The sequence below is a fragment of the Cnephaeus nilssonii genome, assembly GCF_951640355.1.
Source record: "Cnephaeus nilssonii genome assembly, chromosome: 12".
Classification (NCBI taxonomy): Eukaryota; Metazoa; Chordata; class Mammalia; order Chiroptera; family Vespertilionidae; genus Cnephaeus; species Cnephaeus nilssonii.
This window is the reverse complement of record NC_137083.1, coordinates 62,978,019-62,999,141: the sequence shown is the minus strand read 5'-3', so window position 1 is coordinate 62,999,141 and position 21,123 is coordinate 62,978,019. Positions and strand designations below refer to the sequence as shown.

General features: G+C 45.6%; 1 protein-coding gene across 1 annotated transcript in view; it reads left to right on the top strand.

Annotated features, from left to right (window-relative positions):
* The window catches only part of SND1 (staphylococcal nuclease and tudor domain containing 1), a 459,312-nt gene that overhangs the window by 401,188 nt on the left and 37,001 nt on the right, over positions 1-21,123 (top strand). The gene's annotated exons all lie outside the window — the stretch shown is intronic.

Sequence of the window (21,123 nt, the reverse complement as noted above, 5' to 3'; positions counted from 1 at the left end):
GGGGGTAAAATTGTAGGAAAGACTATTAAAAAGTTCAGTGAGGAGAAGTAGAACGAAGAGTGGGAGAGGAGGGAATGGGAAAATAGATCTTTTATTTAACTTGTTTCGTTCACAATAACTGATCAAGAAAAAGAATGAGAGAAATGGAAGTAAGTCTAACCCTGATAATCATAGTTAGATCCATCTGGGCTCTTTAAAAGCAGCAGGACACTACCATCTTATAGACCCAGGAAATGTAAACCTCGCCCGACGGGTCTGTGGAGGAGAATCAGAACCTTGCTGCTTAGAGGTTCCCCTCCTTGTCACAGCTGGCATCAAGCTGGTAGAGGGCCAGAGGGTACCCCGGCCTGGATCCAGGCCGCACACTGGAGTATGGCCACCTCACCCTCCTCAGGCCAAAGAGGGTCTCTCTCTGCCTGGGCTGGTTTCCTGCCAGTGTAGGCAAACTCGGGCTCCATCTGTACAGCTCCAGGCCCAGCAAATGAAAGGTTCTGCCCCCTACCTGTGTCGGTGGGTGAAAGGGTGCGCTACCTTGGATCAAACCAGTGCTTAGTAATCATGTTGTCTCCCGGTAAATATCTGTAACTAATGGATGAAAGTGAATATACCCAAGCTCTGTGCAGCCCATGGAGTTCTAGATGGGGCTGCTTTGTCCTCTTGCTGGTCAGCGAGGCTGAGAGAGCATCACAGAAGCTACGAACTAGACCGAGGAGGCTGCGGGGCCGTGGCGGCACACAGCCCTTCTGAACGGAAAGTGGCACTGTAGCCCCAGCATCATCTAGCCATTGTCTGTTGCTCCTCAGCCCCTGGTTCTGACTACTTCCTTGATTTGAAGTGTTGGCACCAAGGAATGAAAGAAGAGGAAGGCTTAAATTGAGATGAAGAGAAGGAAAAAATGCTGGGTTGAGAATGTTTTCACTTCTAGTTCCACACAGAGACTGCTGTGATTGAGGCAGGGAGAACTGAAGAAGGCAGCCAGTGATTGGGCAAAGCCTCCATCAATAGCTTGGTAGCAGCACTAAGATTGAGATACCTGAGTTCTAGTCCCCTTTCTGCCACGGATTAGACATGTGAGAAATCTTAAAACAGCTCTAAACCATAGTTTCCTAATTTATAAAATTAAAGAAATGGACTAAAATGTTCCTCCAGTTCTCATGGCCCATGATTTCTACCCCTTCTCAGATACGTAAAGAAGGTTGATCCTTTGGGATTGTAGCCAAGTCTTGGAAATGAGCCATGAAGTTGGGAAGAGCCTGCTTCCTTTAGTTTAACCTAGCCATCCGCAGTGCCAAAGCAGATCAGTGTTTTCCCAGCTACTGAAACGGCTTATAGATCACAAAGCGTTAAAGCTGAAAGGGACCTTGGAGAGCATCTGAACTTAACCTCTAATTTCACAAATGGCATTAATGAAATCAGATAGTCATAGTGACTTACCTAAAGCCACATGACTAATTAATATCAGAGTCTGTCCCTTCTGAGCTCAGCCCCTGAGTCAAGATGACAGTGTATGGCTAATTGGCATTTAAACCTGGGCTTGGAAAATATTCCCAAATGCCTGTCTCCTGTGGTCTTGTATGCAGGTGCTATCGTTATACTTTGCTGGGCTAGGATAAAGATGGGTCTTTGTAGCCAGCTTGCCATTCCAAGTAAGTTCAGACCCATAATAAGAAATGGAAGAAAAGTTCAGCCAGGGGACTGACTCTAAGAGACTGCCTCGCCAGCCTGATAATTGGGCTTTTGTTAAAGCCCAGGGCTAGACCACACCCAACCTTGACATGCAGCCCTGAGGCATTATCCTGAGCAGCCACTAGATGTCCATAATGTCTCACAGGGTTTGCTACGTGTGCCATCTTGGGCAGGGTACTTTCTTGCCTCCAACAGGCTTTGAGGCCCCTTAAGGTAGGCCCACCAGTGACAGGAAGATCACATCTTTCCTGTAACTCCAGTTCCTGTTTGCTGGACTGCCAAACCTTTCCCATTTTTATACTCTGTGCTGCCATTTTAGTTAAGAACAAGAAAAGAGCAAAATAGAAAAGGGACTTTGGGAAACAGGAAGAAAGAAGAAAAATAGTATGGGAATGGCTCTCCACAAAGGTAAGGAAAGATAGCAATTGATGGGTGAGTTGATGACAAAGCAGTATAAGAAATGGTCTGTGGGGAAATAGTCACCTCCTCTCCTATCCAAGGCAGTGAACACATCGAGGGTGTGTGTGTGTGTGTTTGCATCTTCCTTGTGTGTGAACACCCCTCCAGGGTCACCTGGCCACGAACTTTCTGTAAGGTTATTTTTCTTGCCTGTGATCCCAAAGTGAGGCTGTGGCTGTGCCATTACTACCCACAATCACTAAGGGAATGGATTTTCTTCCTTGAGCCTGAGGATTCAAGGCCACACAGCTGTTCTAGAATTATTCTTATGAGTGCCCTCAGAATCCACTGTTCTTTTCCCCTAAGAACTCTACTTTTTAAGGAAGGCAGAAGAAGCAGACAAAAAATCACTCGCCCTACAGGTCCCATCCAGAGAGTAATTTAAAAAACCTCAGCAAAGAAAAGACAAGATGCTTAATGAGAATGGCAAAGAGCTATAGAATGGAAGGGCTTCTCCCTCTTCTCTGAGGCTAGTTTCCTGGGGCTTACAATCTCTTCGGGCTGCCAGGCCTGAGTGGAGGGAGAAATCTCCCAAAACCCCCAAGGCCTCCTCTTTTGGGGTAGTCAGTTTGGTGCCAGTTCTAGCCACAGTCACCTGTATGGTCACACGGACCTTAGGAATGTTCACCTCTGTGCTGCCATTTTAGTTAAGAACAAGAAAAGAGCAAAACAGAAAAGGGACTTCGGGAAACAGGAAGAAAGAAGAAAAATAGTATGGGAATGGCTCTCCTAGTATGGGTGCACTGGCCCATTACAGGCCCTTGTGGTTTCTCCTTCCCTATGATTGCTTTTTTATAGCAATCACAGTGGTGATGTTAAAGCAGCACTTACTGGGGAGTTGGTAGCTACTTGGCAAAGTGTCCTTACACATATTTGCTCCTCATGACAGCTCTGTGAGGTGGATACAATTAAGTTCCCCATTTTGCACATGAACTGAAGCAACTTTCTCAGGATCCCAGAACTAGTGACTATGTTCATTTCTTGAGGCTCTTGTAACAGATGATCACATGTTTGGGGCTTTAATCTGGCAAGGCCACACTCTCTCCAAGGACCCCAGGGGAGAATGGTTCCTTGCCTCTCGCCTCCAGTTTTTGGTGGCTGTCATCATTCCTAGACTTAGTGCCACGTCACTTCAATCTCTGCCTCCGTGGTCATTTGACTTCTCTTCTGTCCTTTCCTCTTTGTTATGTTACTTATAAGGACACTTGTCATTAAATTTAGGGCCCACCTGGATATTTCAGGATGATGTCATCACAAGATCCTTAATTACATCTGCAGAGACCCTTTTTCCAAGGGTCTTTGGGATTAGGGTGTGGATATATCTTTTGCTCATTCAGCTCGCTGCAGTGACAAAGCCAGTTTTCAATCTCAAATCTGTCTCGTGCCCAAATTCTAAACCGCTATGATGCCGTGATGTGCCACTTAAGGAAGGAGAGAAAGGGAAGGGTGCATCTGACCACCAGAAGGGGACTCCACATCCCTGTGCTTGCTGAGGAGTGGAGGAGCCAGGTGTGAGCTGTGTGGTCACAGGGTCCTCCATGGGGAGGGCTGGTATCCCTCCGTCAGCACAGCCTCAGGAAACATCACATGAGCCACGAGAAGGGGGCAGGCTGACCAGACAAACTATAAATCTGTCTCCTGTTATTTTCTTTTTGCTTCTCTTGATTCCTTTTCTTGATAATTTTCTAACTATTCCTTTACATGGCCTCTAGATTTTATCCCAGAGATCTTGGGACATACAAGCATTTACCAGTAATACTACTAGAGGTACCTTTGGCATTGCTGCAAAATTTGGCTCAGCTGTAACTGAGTCAGAAATGTTGAGCTTCGTGCTCATTGGAGATGAATAAAGACCTCAAGATCAGAGCTCAGCAGATGCAGAGAGTTATGAGTAAGAATGCTTTTTAAAGTATTACCAACATAAATATAAATCTGTTCTTTAATTGTGGGTCCATATATACAATGTGTATAAATTTATTCATTTTGGTTGGATTTGGGGAAGCCCAAATATTTTTTATCCCCAAACTGAGTCCTACAAAATAAATATGTTGGGGCGGGGGGGGGGGGGGGATGCCGGTGGGCATTATACCATAGTGGCGGTATGAAGGTATTCTGGAGTCAGAGAAACTTGGGTCAAATCCTGGTTCTGCCTCTTGGATACTATGTATGTAAGTTACTTTAAGCTTCAGATTCATGTGTAAAGTGGGATTAATTGTATTATTGGACTAGAAGTGATGAAAATCACAGACAATCTTAACAAGTAGTAACAGTGGTAGTAACTATTGCTTTCTAATATGGAAACTACTATAGAAAGGAAATATTTTATACAAAGTCAATTATTGAGAGAATCCATTTTTTTATTACTTTCTTTTTTTCTGGATTGATCTGCTCTTGATATTACGCCTAATTTAGACCTTTCAATTCTTCATTCAAGAATCAGAGTGTTTTTTGTTATTTGTTTTTAAAAATTAATTTTGAGATAATTTTAGACTTTCAGATAGTTCTAAAATAGTTCCCATGTGCCTTTCAACCAGCTTCCCCTTATGTTAACATCTTATGTAACCACAGAACATTTATTAAAAACTAAGAAATTAACCTATTCAAGACATGGATTTTTTACTCTTGCCCTCTACAGTCTGTTCCCCACAGCCACCAAAGTGACCTTTGTGACATTATATCAGGTGATGTTATTGGTTTGCTTATAACACTCCATTGTCTTCCCTTCATAATTCAAATAACGAAATCGCTTACCATGAACCACAGGCACTAAGCCATCATGCCTTTCTTGTACATGTATGTCCTCCTATTTTGTCATCGTCTTTATTTCCTGCACTTTGACTATACTGCTCTTCTTTTTCTCTTACAATACTTTCAAGCTGGTTCACCACATTAGGGCCTTTGCTCTCCCCTCTACCTGGAATGTTCTTCCCCCACATCTTCAGGTAGTTGGCTCCTTCTTAAGCAGGTCTCTTGAGAGAGATTTTTCATGACTACCCTCTCTAAAGCACCCCACTAGTCACAGTTACATCACCCAGCTTTGTTTTCTTACTTTATTTGCTATTATCTGTGTTTATGTATCGTACACTCCCATCTTCTGTCCCTGTTGGTATATCGCTAGCTCTAGCCCTACTCTAAATCTATAAAGATAGGTTAAAAATTACCAGCTTTTGCCCAACCAGCATGGCTAAGTGGTTGAACATCAACCTATGAACTAGGAGGTCAGGGTTCAATTCCTGGTCAGGGCACATGCCCGGGTTGCGGGCTCCATCGCCAGTAGGGGGCGTGCAGGAGGCAGCCAATCAATGATTCTCATCATTGATGTTTCTATCTCTCCCTCTTCCTTCCTCTCTGAAATCAATAAAAATATATATTTTTAAAAGTTACCAGCTTTTTAAAAAAATCTTTATTGTTGTAAGTATTACATATGTTCCCCTTCTTCCCCCATTGCATGCCCCCGCCCCCTACCCCAGACCAGCTTTTTTTTTTTTTAATGCTGGGATAATTAGGATCCTAGTGACCTTTAGGTTTCTGTAGTCCTCAGTTTTTAGAATTGCTAGCCCCTTGCTGACAGATTTATGAGAGTTTTATGGAGGTATCATAAAGGCTCAGTGGTTCTTAGCAGTTGTGGATGTGAAGAGTGAGGACAGTGAGTATAGGTGTGCATATGCCTGTCATTTTCAAATTTGCTAAAGTTCATTTTATCCAAAGGGAGTGGAGGCTATTGAGCCTGAAATAGGGAGCACCAGGACAGTAAGATCAAGTGCTCTGAAAGTGGCTGTGCCAACGCTTTTTGCTAATTAAAGACTGTTAGGACAATCACCACTAGCAGCAGTAAAGGGCGCCCCATTACCTCGCTTTATGGAGAGCTGGGTAAATTTAAAGGCAGCTATAAATATCCCACTGAGTGCCTGAGCTATAGCACAGTCCGGCTGGGCCATGAGAGGAGCCAGAGCTTCTGTCCAGGGTCCTCTTCTCTGTTAGCTGTCAGTCCCCAAAATTTGCATGATTAAAGAACAAACAATTCCATCAATGAATTCTTAATTGAAAACATTCAGGGAGAGCCAAAACAAACAGCTGTGTGGAGAGCTGTGTGTGGTCATCTGGGTCCTTCTCCAGCTTTGTCATTGACCTTCTTTCCCTTTTACCTTGAGGGAGGATGTTTCTTCAGTTTATGACTCCATTTTTCTCAACCATAGGTGTGTCACAGAGTATTTTTTAAAATAGTCACATGGCTTAGTCACATGGAAATATTCTAGGGCCCCTTACTAAGCAACTTCCTGCTTCAGTGAAAAACTTACAGTTTAGAAAGTGTGAACAAGATGGGAACATACTTTTTATACTTACCCTAGGGAATCTCTGAATGAATTTAAGACATATATTCAGCTTGGAGCTTTTTCCATGTTTTTAATCTGCTCAGTTGTCTTGAAACCTGTTGTGTTCTTTTCTGCCGTTTCTCCTTGCATCTTTCTGTGGTCTCCAAGCCACTAATCCCCTCGGTTTCTAGAGTGGTGCCATATTGTCACTGCCTACTCTCCGCCAGCCTTCTTGATCTGTTGTTCAGTCTCTCTGTGGATCAGCCTCTGCTGCCAGCTTCAGCAGTGACTAGAGTTTTCCTAATTCCGGTTGGTGTGGCCTCAGTTCATCATTCAATACTGGCCTCGCATGTGAATCCATGTGTCTCATCTAAGGAATTTCACAGGGAGAATTGGAGGACCCAGAATGGAATTTTGTCTTGTAGTTGCATCCTCACCCCACTCATCCTTGAGCCAAAGGACAGACTGTTTACCCTTAGCAGTGGAGGCGAGTGCAGCATTGGACATAGCAGGAGGCCAGCCGGGAGCTCCACCGATGGCTTCCCCATGAGTCATCTCCCCATCAATGGGTGGGTTGGCTGACACCCAGGTTCCTGGATGCTGCATTCCTCTTTCATTATGATGTGAGCCTCTTCAGGAGTTAGAGGTACCCAGCCTCCAGCAGCTCTTGCTCCTGTTTTTAGATGTGACTGTATCTATCAGAGAAGAATTAGAATTCCCCAATTTCTTGGTTTTCATATTCAGATCTCTCTCTCTCTTTTACTCTCTCTCTCACACAGTTCTGGATTTGGCCAGAACTGTTAGGTAAATGTTTGTTTTTACACAAGGAGAGTGTAACTACTTTGAACCTCATTCTCCTTTACCCCGGAACACCACCTCGCTGTCCATCTCAGTTTTTGCCTTCCTACCAGCCAGGAATGCTAAGAGTCCATTCTCGGGAACCTGTTGGTCTACTTTAAACCATTTCTCTGAGGGACACCAGACTGAACTCGCTCTGCTTCCGGTGAGGGGTGCTGAAGCCCCAGCTTTTGTGGGGCTACCAGCTGCAAATCTGGGTGTCTCCTACCATGATGCCTGGACACTGGCAGCTGGGCAGAGGAGCCCTCATTCTCCATCACTTTCTTGGTGACTGGAGCCAGTTTGTGTAACAGCCAGGAGGCTACTTGATTTGTATTCAGGGCACAAGCCCTGAAAAAAAAAAGTCTGAGGAGCCCTGCCAGCCAATAACTCTGAAAGGATTCTTTATGTGAGTGAGCAGTCTGTGGGCTGGACCAGGGCCGCCCCGCCCGCCTCAGCTGGCCTCTCTGGCCCAGCAACTTGGTGGTGTTTTGGAGCTGGCACGGAGCCCTTGGGGATCCCTACCCATGAGGAGAACATCTTTGGATCCCAGGCACAGGGAGCAACATCAGCTCCATCCCTCCTGCCCTGGCTTCTGGCCGTCTGTCTCCAAATGCCAGTCCTTGGGATCTGTTCAGAAAACATGTGTGTGTGCATGTGAGACAGTAAGTGAAAAAAGAGAGAGATGAACATGGAAAAACCAACCCACCAACCAGCAAATTGGGGGCATTCTAATTCTCTCCAGCGGGAACCTCAGAGAGAAAGATGTAGCCTGTGTTTAACACTCCGAGGACGAGTCCGTGTCTCAGCCAGCAGGACTGTTCACCTGAGCCTTGTCAATTTCCTAACCAATGGAAGTTCTCTTTTGCCCCTATTGTCTGCAAAGGGACAGAAATAAGACTCCCTGGTCCTGCACTTCAGGTAGCTGCAGCATAAAATTCCTTATCAAATGGAAACCAAGAGGAGCTCACACTCTGACAGCAACCAGGACCACTTCTGCCCTTCACAACCATCAACAGCCCTGCCCCATTTTCTTTTTTTTCTTTTTTTTTTCTTTTTTTAATATATTCTTATTGATTTCAGAGAGGAAGGGAGAGGGAGAGAGAGATAAACATTAATGATGAGAATCATTGATTGGTTGCCTCCTGCACGCCCCCTACTGGGGATTGAGCCTGCAACCCAGGCATCTGCCCTTGACCGGAATTGAACGCGGGACCTTTCAGTCCACAGGCCGATGCTCCATCCACTGAACCAAACCAGCCAGGGCTCTGTCCCATTTTCAGTTCCACTTAAGGAGTTGGCTCCCTGCCAGCTCCTGGCTGAGTCTGTCTCTTTAAGAATGTTATTTATTATTAATGAGTTTTCTAAACACATAACCTTGACTTTCTTGCTTAAGTGAACGAGACCATTCTCATAAAACTATTTTCTAGGAAGGAATTAAGTAGGTTTTGAATAATTTTCTGAAGCCTCTCCTGAGCATAGAGGACAATAGCACTGGCAGGCGAGGAAAGAGGTGGGTCTTAGTCTTTGGCCCCAAACATCACCATGTTGGGCTGCATCTCTTTGTGAGAGCAGCCGAGAGGTTGGCTGAATTTTGTCTTATGTGGCCCATGTTCTCGGAGGTTACAACTGTCCCCAAAGCTCAGCGCTGCTGGGTTTCTCCTACCAGCTTCACCTCTGCCAGGGCTAAAACCTCCTCTGTCTCTCATTTGCTCTAATTGTTTTGAATATATTAATGTCCAACTCTTTGAACAAAAATATGTTCAAAACTGCCGAAACCAGTTTGGCTCAGTGGATAGAGCGTTGGCCTGCGGACTCAAGGGTCACAGGTTCGATTCCGGTCAAGGGCATGTACCTTGGTTGCGGGCACATCCTCAGTGTGTGCAAGGGGGTGTGCAAGAGGTAGCTGATCGATGTTTCTCTCTCATCGATGTTTCTAACTCTCTATCCCTTTCTCTTCCTCTCTGTAAAAAATCAATAAAATATATTAAAAAAATATATGTTCAAAACATATGGTTGCCCATATTTAATCCATCATAAATAATATACCTGTACTAAACATTGCAATACTTTCTTAAGTGTATTCATTCAATAGGACAGTATAACCAGACAAATCCATCCTCCCACCCCCATTTTATGGTAGAACCATCTAGATAGGACTGTGGGCTTAAGAGAGGCTGTGTCTGGGGCCGAAAGCTAGCAGAGTGGGGTCTCCTGCATTGGCCTGTGTTCAGCTTTTCCTAAGGAGCATTTATTTGGTCTCCAAAAGGAACAGAGTTGTTGCTCCACTCAGGGATTCACCCAGACTCGGTGCTGTCCACCTATAGACACTTGGCGGAGGAGAAAGCCAAGGGAAGTATTTCCCTTTGGCTAGAGGAAGGTTTTTCCCAGATCCACCTCCCATCTCCAGTGCCCACCACCACCCTTGGGTCAGTGCACCTGTGGTTTGCATGGGATTCACCTCTCAATTCAGTGCGGTCAAGGAGCTTTGCAGCATAGGATTTTTCATACTGTCCACAAGGGACAGGCAGGCTCATGAAGAAAATGGCTTTGTAGACAAATGCAGTCCTGCTTGTTTCATAGAGACCTTTGTCCCCTGGAGGTCAGATGAGCAGAAACTCTTGAAACCAGTGGCTTGAAAGCTGGTCACCAAGGAATTTTCTACATGTGCCCTGTGCATCCAACATACTTATTTTAAAAATTCTTCCTTCCTTGCCCTCACCTTACTGAAAGCATTTATTGTTTTCCCACAGTGGGATAATAAAAACAAGGTATAGAGCAGTGATGGCGAACCTATGACACGCGTGTCAGCACTGACACGCGTAGCCATTTCTGATGACGCGGCCGCATGCCGAGGATGAAACATTTGCGAAATAATGTTTTTTCCTCAAAGTGACACACTACCCGAGTTATGCTCAGTTTTTTGGCGAAGTTTGGCACACCAAGCTCAAAAGGTTGCCCATCACTGGTTTAGAGTAAAGAAAGAAGCTTGTCTTCTCCTTATCCCTTCCCTACCTTTTATTCCTCCTCTCACTCTTACCCCCAAAACTTAAAAGTTTAAGAGAACCTTTTCTTTAATTTATCTTTATTGATAAGAGTATTACAGATGTCCCCTATCTGCCCCTCATTGCCCTCCTCCATCTGGCTCCCGCCACCCCCTCCCAGGCCTTCACCACACTATTGTTTGTTAAGAGAACCTTTGAGAAGGGATTTGAAAGGGCTTTGCTCTCATCCTCAGAAGTATGAATAACACTTTCCTGTTGAGTCCTTCCCTTTTCCATGTAGCTCATACAGAGTGGAAGGAATGTAGCTCTTTGTATTGATGGATCTCATTCAGTCGTGTGCATTTGTCTCTGTGGCCTGCTAATGCCATTTGAGTTTTTAAAATCCTTATTTAGCAAATCTACTTGTGTCCTGGGTTTAGCCTCCACTTACAGGACTAGTAGAGATTATAATTATAGCGTCTCTGATCTTCTCCAAGTTTTCTATCAGATTTATGTCTGTGAATTGAGAAATTTGTTCATTGATAGAATGGAAACTAGCAGCACATGTGGGCTAAGGGGGGGAAAGAAAATGGATCTCTTATAAAGAATTGAGTTGTATCAGCAGTGGTAGATCTGTTTGTGTATCTTTTTTAAAAGCATAAAAAAATCTTTTCCCACAATCCTCTCACCAGACTTCCTCTTACATTTTATTACCCAGATTTGGAAGATACTTCCTTATGGGACTAGGAAAGAGAACTCTCCTACCCCACTCCAATGATTGGTTGATACCAGGGATTCATAGGGTCCTTGAATTGGGAGGAGAAAAAAATTACATCTTTATTTTTATTACTCTCTAACTCAATTTTAGCATTCCCTTTGAATATGAATGTAAGCAACAAATCATAATAAACCTAGTATATTTAAGACTTTATCACCAAGAGAAATCACAAACATTTTCATATTACATCATAGTAGTTGCAGGAATTCCAAAATATTGTTTACTCTTACCACTGCTGTGAAATTGTACTTTTTAGACCTACTGCTAGATCTTGGTTTTTAGCATGTTAATAAAGAAGTGCATATATTTACTATTTCCTTATTTGGATGGTGTACTATTTTATCTTTATTGTTGAAAGTATTACAGATGTCTTCCTTTTTACCCCCCATTGACCCCTCCTTCCACCCGGCTCCTGCCCCTCCTCCCCAGCTGATTTGGATGGGTTTTTAAAAATACTTTAACAGTGTTTCAGTATAATTGATTTCTTTTGCAATCTTATGTATTTTATATATTAAAAAATATACAGTATATACAAATATTAAATTATGTTTTATACCTGAAACTAATATTGTATGTCCATATTACTGACATACATAATTAACATACAACAATATAATATTTGTCAGTTATGCCTCGGTAATAATATATATGTATTATTCTGTGAAGGGGCTCCATAGGTCCCTCTTGATTGCCAAAGAGTCATGGCACAAAAAGCAACTTAACCCAGTGAGCATTTTCCTGAGTCACATACAGATCTCACCAGGAAATACGATGGAGACCTGCCAGCAGGGAGAAGGGGAAGTAATGACTATTGCCTAGGCAACAATGGGCCTTTCTATAGTGAATGCCCATAGGCTCCGACAGCCTAACTGCCACCAAGTGGTTCCTTCACTGCGATTGCCAGCTACATTTAATTTGCAGCCGTGTCTCCCCAACTTCAGGTATTCTGTGCCATCTATGTGCTGCTGCCAAATCCTAGTAACCCTTCTACTATACTTCCTAATCTTTTTCTTTAAATTACCCAGTTTTTTCTTAAATAAATTATTTTAAAGGAAACTTTTAAAAATGGAAATGGCCCAGCCGGCATGGCTCAGTGGTTGAGCATCGACCTCTGAACCAGGAGGTCACGGCTCAATTCCCAGTCAGGGCACATGCTCAGGTTGCAGGCTTGGTCCTCCGTATGGGACATGCAGGAGGCAGCCAATCAGTGATTCTCTCTCATTATTGATGTTTCTATCTGTCTTTCCCTCTCCCTTCCTCTCTGAAATCAATAAAAATACATTTAAAAGAAATAAAAATGGAAATGTATCATGTTCCATAAATGAAAGGAAACCTTAAAAATAACTATGGAAAATACAGAATAGTGTTCAGAAATTCTGGCTAAATCTTACATGCCTGCAAGGCTCTGAGTCTGAGGTCTGCCCCTTTTTTTTGTTAAAGAAATGGTAAAGAGCCTGGCCAGTGTTGTTCAGTGGTTGAGCGTTGACCTGTGAGCCAGCAGGTCATGGTTCGAGGCACATGCCCGGTTTCTGGTTGCGGGCGCAGTGCCCAGTGGAGGGGGTGCAGTAAGCAGCCAATCAGTGATTCTCTCTCATCATTGATGTCTCTTCCTCTCCCTTCCCCTCTCTGAAATCAATTTTTTTTAAAAACCATATTAGCCGTGACTGGTTTGGCTCAGTGGATAGAGCGTTGGCCTGTGGACTGAAGGGTCCCAGGTTCGATTCCAGTCAAAGGCATGTACCATGGTTTCGGGCACATCCCCAGTAGGGGGTGTGCCGGAGGCAGCTGATCGATGTTTCTCTCTCATCAATGTTTCTAACTCTCTATCCCTCTCCCTTCCTCTCTGTAAAATATCAATAAAATATATTTTAAAAAAATAAAAACCACATTAAAGGAAATGGTGAAGACATCAGTGGTAAGCCTAGACTTTCTCCTTTACTTAGAGAAGCTGAAAAATAGTTGTAAAGGGAATAACTCGGTTGTGGTTTGTCATTTTGTGCTCCATCATTGACACACCTAAAATAATTCAGTCCCTTGGAGGAAGCAGGTTTATGATGACTCCTCATCTTACAGACTAGTGACCCCACCGACAAAGGAAATTAGGTTAGTCTGACTTGTCTTTTGTGAACATGTATCATCTTATAACAATCACTTGCTTTCTAAGAGCTCACGAACTATGTTTCAACAACTGATTCTGGGATTTGGTCCAGGACAGATAACTCTCTTACCTGTGGTTCATGGAATTTACTGTCTTTTCTTTGTTCTGTTCTTCCTAAAGGTCAGACCAGCATTTGCCTGTCTCTGCTCTAACAGCATCTCTTCTGTCCTCTGTGATCCAGCAATGATTCGTTAATTGATAGGGCTTGATGTTCCTCAGTGGGACTCTAAGGGGGAAAGCACCAGTCTAGAAAACCTCATGGCAGAAGAGGCAGCCCCTTTTGGCTCAGCCTCAAAACTCAAAAAGAGGCGAAGTAGATGAGTAGAGGCCCTCAAGATCAGATGACAAGGGACTGAACCGGAGCAGTTTGGGCCCTGGTCCCTCAGGAGAGAAAATGCAGGAGGGGATGGAACTGAGGGTGCAATTACGGGATTGCACTCGGGAGGTTGGAGAGCTAGAAGAAGCTCAGAAATCAATGCCATCCCCTGTCTAGGGATGAGAAAACACCAAAGAAGTTAAGTGGCTTATCTTAAATTACCCGGGCATAAAGTAGTGGTAGAGCTAAGATTAGAACCCAGGGCCTGCCTATTTCCACTCATCTTGAGTCACTCTAAAAATACATTCCCTTCCCCTCACCTACAGCTGACACCGGTCTGGGGTTCACTCCCCTGCCACCTGCTCTTTTGCTCTTCTTTCCTCGCTTGTCATTATTTCCCCTTCTCCCTATCTCTCTTCTCTCACTTTTCTCACCAAGGCCCTGAGGGCAGAGCAACAGGAATGATCCCTCTCCTCTCATTCTTGGGGTTTTTAGGGCTTGTATGGAAGCTGTAGGAAAGGATGTTCTTTTGGGAATGTCAAATCTTTGTGCCCCATGGACCTCTCCTTTATCCAATGCTGTTGCATACAGGCATCCTTTATGTCAGGGGAGCCGAGAAGGAACCCCCAAGAGCATTTGAGGGGAGTGCTTCTCCTTTCTCCCCTCTCTCGTACCTCCTCCCATAAAGATTCTAGTTGCCAAGTGTCGGGGATCTGAGGTCTGTACGTCTCTTCCTTCCTGTTCATTTCTGGACCTCACGGCACACAAGAGGCAGAAGTTCAGGGTGGGGAGGGTGAGACCAGGGCAGTGATTTCCAGGCCCTGAATTAGGATTAGCAGTGATTTTTTTTTAAATATGGTTTTGTTTTTATTGATTTTAGAGGGAGAGGAAGGGAGAGAAAGAAAAACATCCATTTGTTGTTCCACTTATTTATGCATTCTTTGGTTGATTCTTGTATGTGCCCTGACTGAAGATGGAACTCTCAACCTTACTTACTGGGACAGTACTCTAACGGACCAAGTTACCTGGCCAGGGCTGATGTTTGTTTGTTTTTTAATTGAGGAAACCCTGTTGAGAAAAACAGGCTGACAGTTGCTGACTATGCTTTTGCAAAATCTCTCCTGGAGCTGTTAGTTGTGTGCATGTTACATGTTGAGTGAGCCTTGTGGGCATGTTTGTACGTGAGTGTGTACTGCAGTCTCCCAGCAGGCCTCATGCATAACGTTCCTAATGGTTTGAAACAACGAATGTTATTGTCTTTGAATTAAGTGCTTCAATTAGCACTGATTGGGATGAACTAGGGAAACATGCCTGTTTGGTAACCGCCTTGGGTGGGAGGGAGGGAAAGAATGTATAGCCACTGAAAACAGCTTCCAGGGGCGGCCTGGCCGCTGCCGGGACCCATTTTTATTTGGGGGGCGAGAAAGCAGAAAGCGATTAGGAGATGGGTAATACATAGCGATGCAGAATGTATGTGTATCAGTTCCCCAAGCAAAATATTAATCACTCTGCTGTGTAACACCTCACCCCACTCTGTTGCACTTCGGGTTGGTAGACAGAATGCTCTCTGGTTGACAGTTCCTTCTTGCAGCTGTTCACGCGAGTATTTGTATGTCTGTCTTTCTCTCTACCAGAGAAAGGACCTTCGGGGAAGGTTAGGTGGGTTGCAAAGCCTTTCAGACTTCCTTCTAAGCAGCCTCAGATATGTTGGCCCTGCCATCATTCTTGGAGTAGTTGTGGGGCCAGAACCTTTACCTCGGAGAGTCTTCCTCCTCCCCAGTCCTGCTCTTCACCCCTTTTTCTTTGTCACCCTTACAGGAGCAAAACCAGCATCATTTCAATGCCCAGGTTGTTTCATTCTTCCCTTTCCATCCAGGTCTGAGTTTCACAATGTGGAGGGCTCAATGATTGATCTGTCTCTCTGCTAAGTCCCCAGAAGGTTTTCTCTTTCTACTCTGGATCAAAGGAACCAGGCCTGGCTGCTCTTGCTTCTCTCTCCCAGCCCTCACTCTTTCCGTGTGAGAGGCCCCTCCTCTCATTACTTGTTTCCCCACACTTTGTCCGCTCCTCCAAGGAGGACAGTTGGCTCTTTAAGTGCCATCCTGATACAGGGCCCTTAACTCCACCATAGTTGTAACCACCCACCACCTCTAGACTCAGATAAGACCAGAAGACTTGAGGAGCCTTGAGTCTTAATGACATGTCAGTGCAGCAGAATGGCGTGATGCTTAGCAGAGTGCACTTAGGAATCAGAAACCCACTTTTGAATTCTGGTCCTGGAGGTAGCCAATCAATGATTCTCTCATTGATGTTTCTATCTCTCTCTCCCTCTCCCTTCCTCTCTGAAATCAATAAAAAGTATATTTAAAAAAAGAAAACTGAACCCGGAATTGATGTGCGCGTATGCATGTGTGTAAGAGAAAAGTTAACAGAAAGATATTTATACAGTTCACCCTTTTCTTTCTCTCCTTCCTCTTTTTTGCATGTGGATGATTCTTCTGTTTGAATGCTCCAAACAAAGAATTTTTGCAAAAAAAAACACTATTTTCTGGCAATCCTAAGTCCATTTTTATGTCATTTGTACACAAATCGAGTCAGTGATACCCAGCAGGTCCTGAAAAGTACGACCAGAGTCCACTCCTCATTGTTCTCCTCAGCCCTTTCCCCAAAGCCCACCCTCACAGCAGGCGCCGCTCTCAGACCCAGAGAAGAAAGCCCCTGCACGCTCTGCCTTCTCTGACTCCAGCAGGTCAGTCACTGCACCAGGTCAGTGAGATTCTGCTGCTGAGCCATCGGAAGGAGGCCTTGTTGCCGCGTAAAAATCAGGGGTAGCTGGGCCCCAAGCGAGTCCCATGGGCCCCTCAGCTGCCCAGAGGTCTTGCCATCAGAGCAGTCTGGAGAAAGCTCGCTTCGGCCTCAGATCCCTGCTGATTTTTTTGGTCCTCCCTCACACCATTTTCCCATGGTCTTTCGGCCCAAACTCTCTTCCATTTATCATGTTGCCTGCAAATCCAGTTTCTGTGCTGCTGCCAAGATCCTTCTCAGCATTCCCACAGCCGCCTACCTGTGACCCAGCCAGCCTTCCCCAAGAGTTTCTATAATTATTTGAGGGAACCATTGTTCCAAGAAGATAGGCAGAGCTGCCGAGATGAGGGGCTCTGGGAGGGGACAGAGCCAAGTCAGCCTCCCATGCTAAGGAAGAACATCATTTCCTAGATGCTTCTAAGTTCTTCTCTGCCGAGTCTCCATTTTTAACGTGGTCTCTTCCCTCAGATGCATGCCTGTCCATGTGAAGGACAGTAGCTTCATTTACCTAAAAGCCTCCAGTCCAGGAACTAGGAAGGAGGGGTCTGGGTTTCCATAGTGTAAATCCAGACCTTGTCCTCAGCTGCTGCCTGTGTGCTCTGCCTCCAGGCCTTCCCGCAGGCCCCCACTGGGCGGGAGGGGGCCTTTCCAACAGCATTCACCACGTCTCACACATGAGACACCTCGGAGCCACAGTACAAATGTAAGTTTCTGCCCTGGGTCTGTGCCCTTCCTAAGATTTAGGCAGAGGCCCAGAAGGCGTACTTATCACATTCGAAATGAACAAAATTGTGTTCTGTTAACAGAAAATCAAGTTTCAGAATATCTTACAAGTATGGAGAAAGCTGGGCTGCACCCAGCCAGCATGGCTCAGTGGTTGAGTGTGGACCTATGAACCAGGAGGTCACGGTTCGATTCCCGGTCATGCCTGGGTTGCATGCTCGATCCCCAATGAGGGGTGTGCAGGAGGCAGCTGATCAATGATTCTCTCTCACCATTTATGTTTCTATCTCTCCCTCTGCCTCCCTTTCTGAAATCAATAAAATATAGTCGGAAGGAGGGAGGGAGGCTGCAACTTACAACGTGAAATGTGATTTACCAGTTGTAACAAATGCCAAGTCCTGTGTTTAAGTTAAAAAAAAAAAATCAGCTACACAATTACAAGATGAAGGTGACCTAGTTTGACAGCAGTTCATTTGAAAATAACCCGAGGGGGGGGGAGCATGTTTACTACAAAATGTACACTAACAAACCATGTGAAGTGACTGATAAAAATTATATTAATTGAATAATAGTATAGATCAACAGAGGTAATTATTCTGTTCTGCTTGAGCAACATCTGGGATATTGTGTTCAGTTGTGAGCATTGCGTTTTTAGAGTTTTTAATAAATGAGAGGAGCATTCTTAGGAAGGGACACGGGTAGTATAGAATGTGGGGTCCAAGGTCCAGGGAGTCATGGAAACCATGGGGGATGGAGAGAAAGGACAGAAGAAACATGAATAATATGAATGGCTGTTACACAGAGGGCAGTGGCAGGGAATGAACACTGTTCATGTTAGTCGCTCATAGGGTCTTTTCTCGTGTAATCCTCAAAAACAGCCCTTGGAGCTAACTTTCCCACTGTTACCTACCGGTAAGGAAGAAAAAGGAATCCGATTAACTCCAGATTGCTCCAGACTGCAAAACTTAGAGGGATAGAAGGAAGTGCATGTGGGTGGGTTTTACTAGTAACTTGAAAGAGGACTTTGTGACAGCAAAATGGACTCATGAAGTAGAGAACTCCCTGTTGTGGAATATTTGATAGAAGCTGGGTATCTCCCAGAGGTCTGAGGAAGACATTCACCGGTGGTGGTGGTGGGGGGGGACAGGATGACCTTTGGTTCAGGTGGGATGTTCTGTGATTCCCTCAGGCTTTGGAGGCAGCATCAGGCACTGGAGAGCTGCTGGGCGGGGAGGGAAGGCAGAGCTGCGACGGCCGTTTCTTCGGCTCAGCTCACAGGTCACAGGCCATTCACGCCAGCCTTCGCCTAGTGCCCCGATTTGCTTGTCTCAGTGCCTTGAACAAGCTCTCCAACTGAACTGGCAGCCTGTCTGTCAAGATTGGATCTGGCCCGCCTCCCCTTTTCGACTCCCCTTCGTTGCCACAGCTTGTCCTCCCACTCAGGAAGGGGTATTTTGAGGAGACGCCATACTGTCTCCTTTTCCCTACCAGTGCAGTCTCCTTCCTGGCAGCAGCCACTGAGGGGGCATTGCCATCCTGTCTTCAGAGCCAAGTACGTTGACGAGGCCGGTGTGTGAATCTGCATGCTCACGCTGCAGCCTGGCCGATGCCTGTCAGAGCTCAGCATCAGAGTGACAGCCGCTTGCCAGGCTGTTTGCTGAACACAACTCGTCTGTCAAGGGAAATCAGACGAAATCCATCTCCTTGTCGAAAGCCTGGCCTGATGGGCGTGTCTGGAATGCCATTCTCATACCCACCCTGTTTTTGTGCCTCGAAAATTATTCCCCCTGGGATTTCAGTGTTACATTGATGGGTCCCCAGGGCAGAGAATTCTGGTCAGTAGAAAGATGTTAAGAGACCAATCCCAGCCCCTACCCTTTAGGAACTCCCAGATTAGAGCAAGTGGCTGCTGTATGGACAGTGCTGGCTCAGTGCATGCAGAATTGACACGCTCCTTTTTAAATTGATTGCTGTAAAATAGCACATTAATCAGAAGGAATTAATTAAAAATTTTGCAAATGTATTTTGGGTAAGGTGTGACCAGATTAAATAAGTGTGTTGCAGACGGTGGAGAAGGGTCTCTTTAGACGGTCTCATTAGATAGGTAATTATGGGGTTTTAATGCTTTCAAATTGACAGGGACAAATTTTGGCAGAGATTTTATGTTTGTAGACCATTCGGGGCTGTGAGAAGCTCAGTCACCCTGTGCCTAGGCAGTAAGCCAGCTAGCTGTTTCCCTTTCTTCTCCCTAAAGCCTCTTCTATGCCATACAAGCCTATACCTGAACCTTCCGAAGAGCCTCTCTAACTCTCAGCCACTCTGGCTCTCCCATTTCTCCGGGCTGCTGGCTCTTAAGTAAAGCACTCGACCCTGTTGTCCACCTCAGACTGTGCCAGGCAATTCTCTCCCTCTTGCCCGCCCTCCCATCAGGGATCTGAGTGACTCACAGGTTTCAAAAATGTTACAGGAGGCCAGTCACTCTGGAAGGTAATATTTTTTCTGCCACTAGCTAGAAGAATGTGGAACACAAAATTGATCAAAAGACAGAAGTGGATGTCTGGGTGGTGGAGGAAAGAGACCAGCCCAGGAGAAGATGGTAGAACATAGCAAGCTGAGAAAAATGAGTTGGGGGAGTGTAAAACCAGCAAGCAGAGGATGGAGATCCCGGGTGAATGGGAGACGAGGGAGAAGGCAGAGTTTGGGAGTGGGTCCAAAGAGGGCCCTTCAGACTTGGGAAGGACTGTCTGGTACTCCTGATACTACGCCCCTGGGGATGTGCCTGGGGGAACCAGCCCCCTGCTTGGGCCTCTGGGCCCCAGGTGGTCCTACATCAGCAAGCTGAATTCTTCCCCACCCCAGGCCTGGGGCTAGAGCAGCCACAGCCTTATTGCCCCCACACAGCAGCTGCTCTGCAGTAAAAGAAAAGAAGCCAAGGTAAATGGGATGGTTGGTACAGGGGGTGGGCTCCCAGAGAGCCGCGCCTGCTGCTGCCCGTCTTCCCTGTGCCACGGATCACCGTTAAGGCTGCCGTCAGTAAGTCATCTTCAGTCCCCTGGGCCTCCTTTCGAGGGTGGAGTGACCCACGTGGTGGTCAGTTGTAGCAGCAGCTTACACACAAGCATCTTTGCTCAGTGCTCCACAGGCCTCGGGCCTTCCACAGCCCTCTAGGGACGGAATGACATGAGAGGTGACATCACCTCCTGAGGCAAACGGGTCGGGGAGGACGTGAGTGCTGCCCCAGGACTACCCCAAGACAAGCCTTTGTAATATAAGCTCTGCTCTCCTGTACCTGGGGGGAGTGCCTGTCACACAGAACGAGCTGGGAGAGGTGGAGTCTGGACTTGACAGTGTCCAAGAGAAGTGGAGGGAGGCACAGCACCTGGCTGACTGCCTTCCAATGTCCCCACCTCACACACACGCTTTTCTGCACAGCAGATATTTATGCCGTGCATGGAGGTTGGCATTAGCCGGGTTCCAGGTCACCAATAATTTTCGTTTTGTCATGCGGTATGTCTGGCCCTTTGACCAGAGAGCTTTTAAATTCTTCCTCTTTGGCCTTCTTTCTTCGCCCCTCCCCTTGGCTCCTCCATCCCCAGCTTGATCCAGACTCGTCTATTAGCCTCAGCTTTCCCCACACACGAGGCATTAAATCTTTCCTGCCTGCCTCACGACCTACATCATTTCCCAAGCTCACCTCCGCCCATGAATGCTTAATTTAAAACTTCTGCTGCCACTCAGCAATTTGTAACTCTGAGGTCTATCTCAACACAGGAAACGAAATGGACTGATGAATGTAGTCAGAAAGGTGAGCAGAAAACCATACACACAGTATCTCTGTGATGTGGGGAAAGGCTTTCTTAACTATTTAGTATAATCGGATGAACTTCTGCAGTGTTGAGTTATTCTAATAGGATGGGTATCTGCCTGATCTGTGGCCAGCAAGATGGTTTTGAGTTTTAAATATCCTCATCTCCACAGTGATAAAGTCTCTGGGCTTTTCAATAATAAACTCAGTTTTCAGTTAGGGAAGCCGGAAGGATATAGTTTTGGTGAGAGGATTAAAA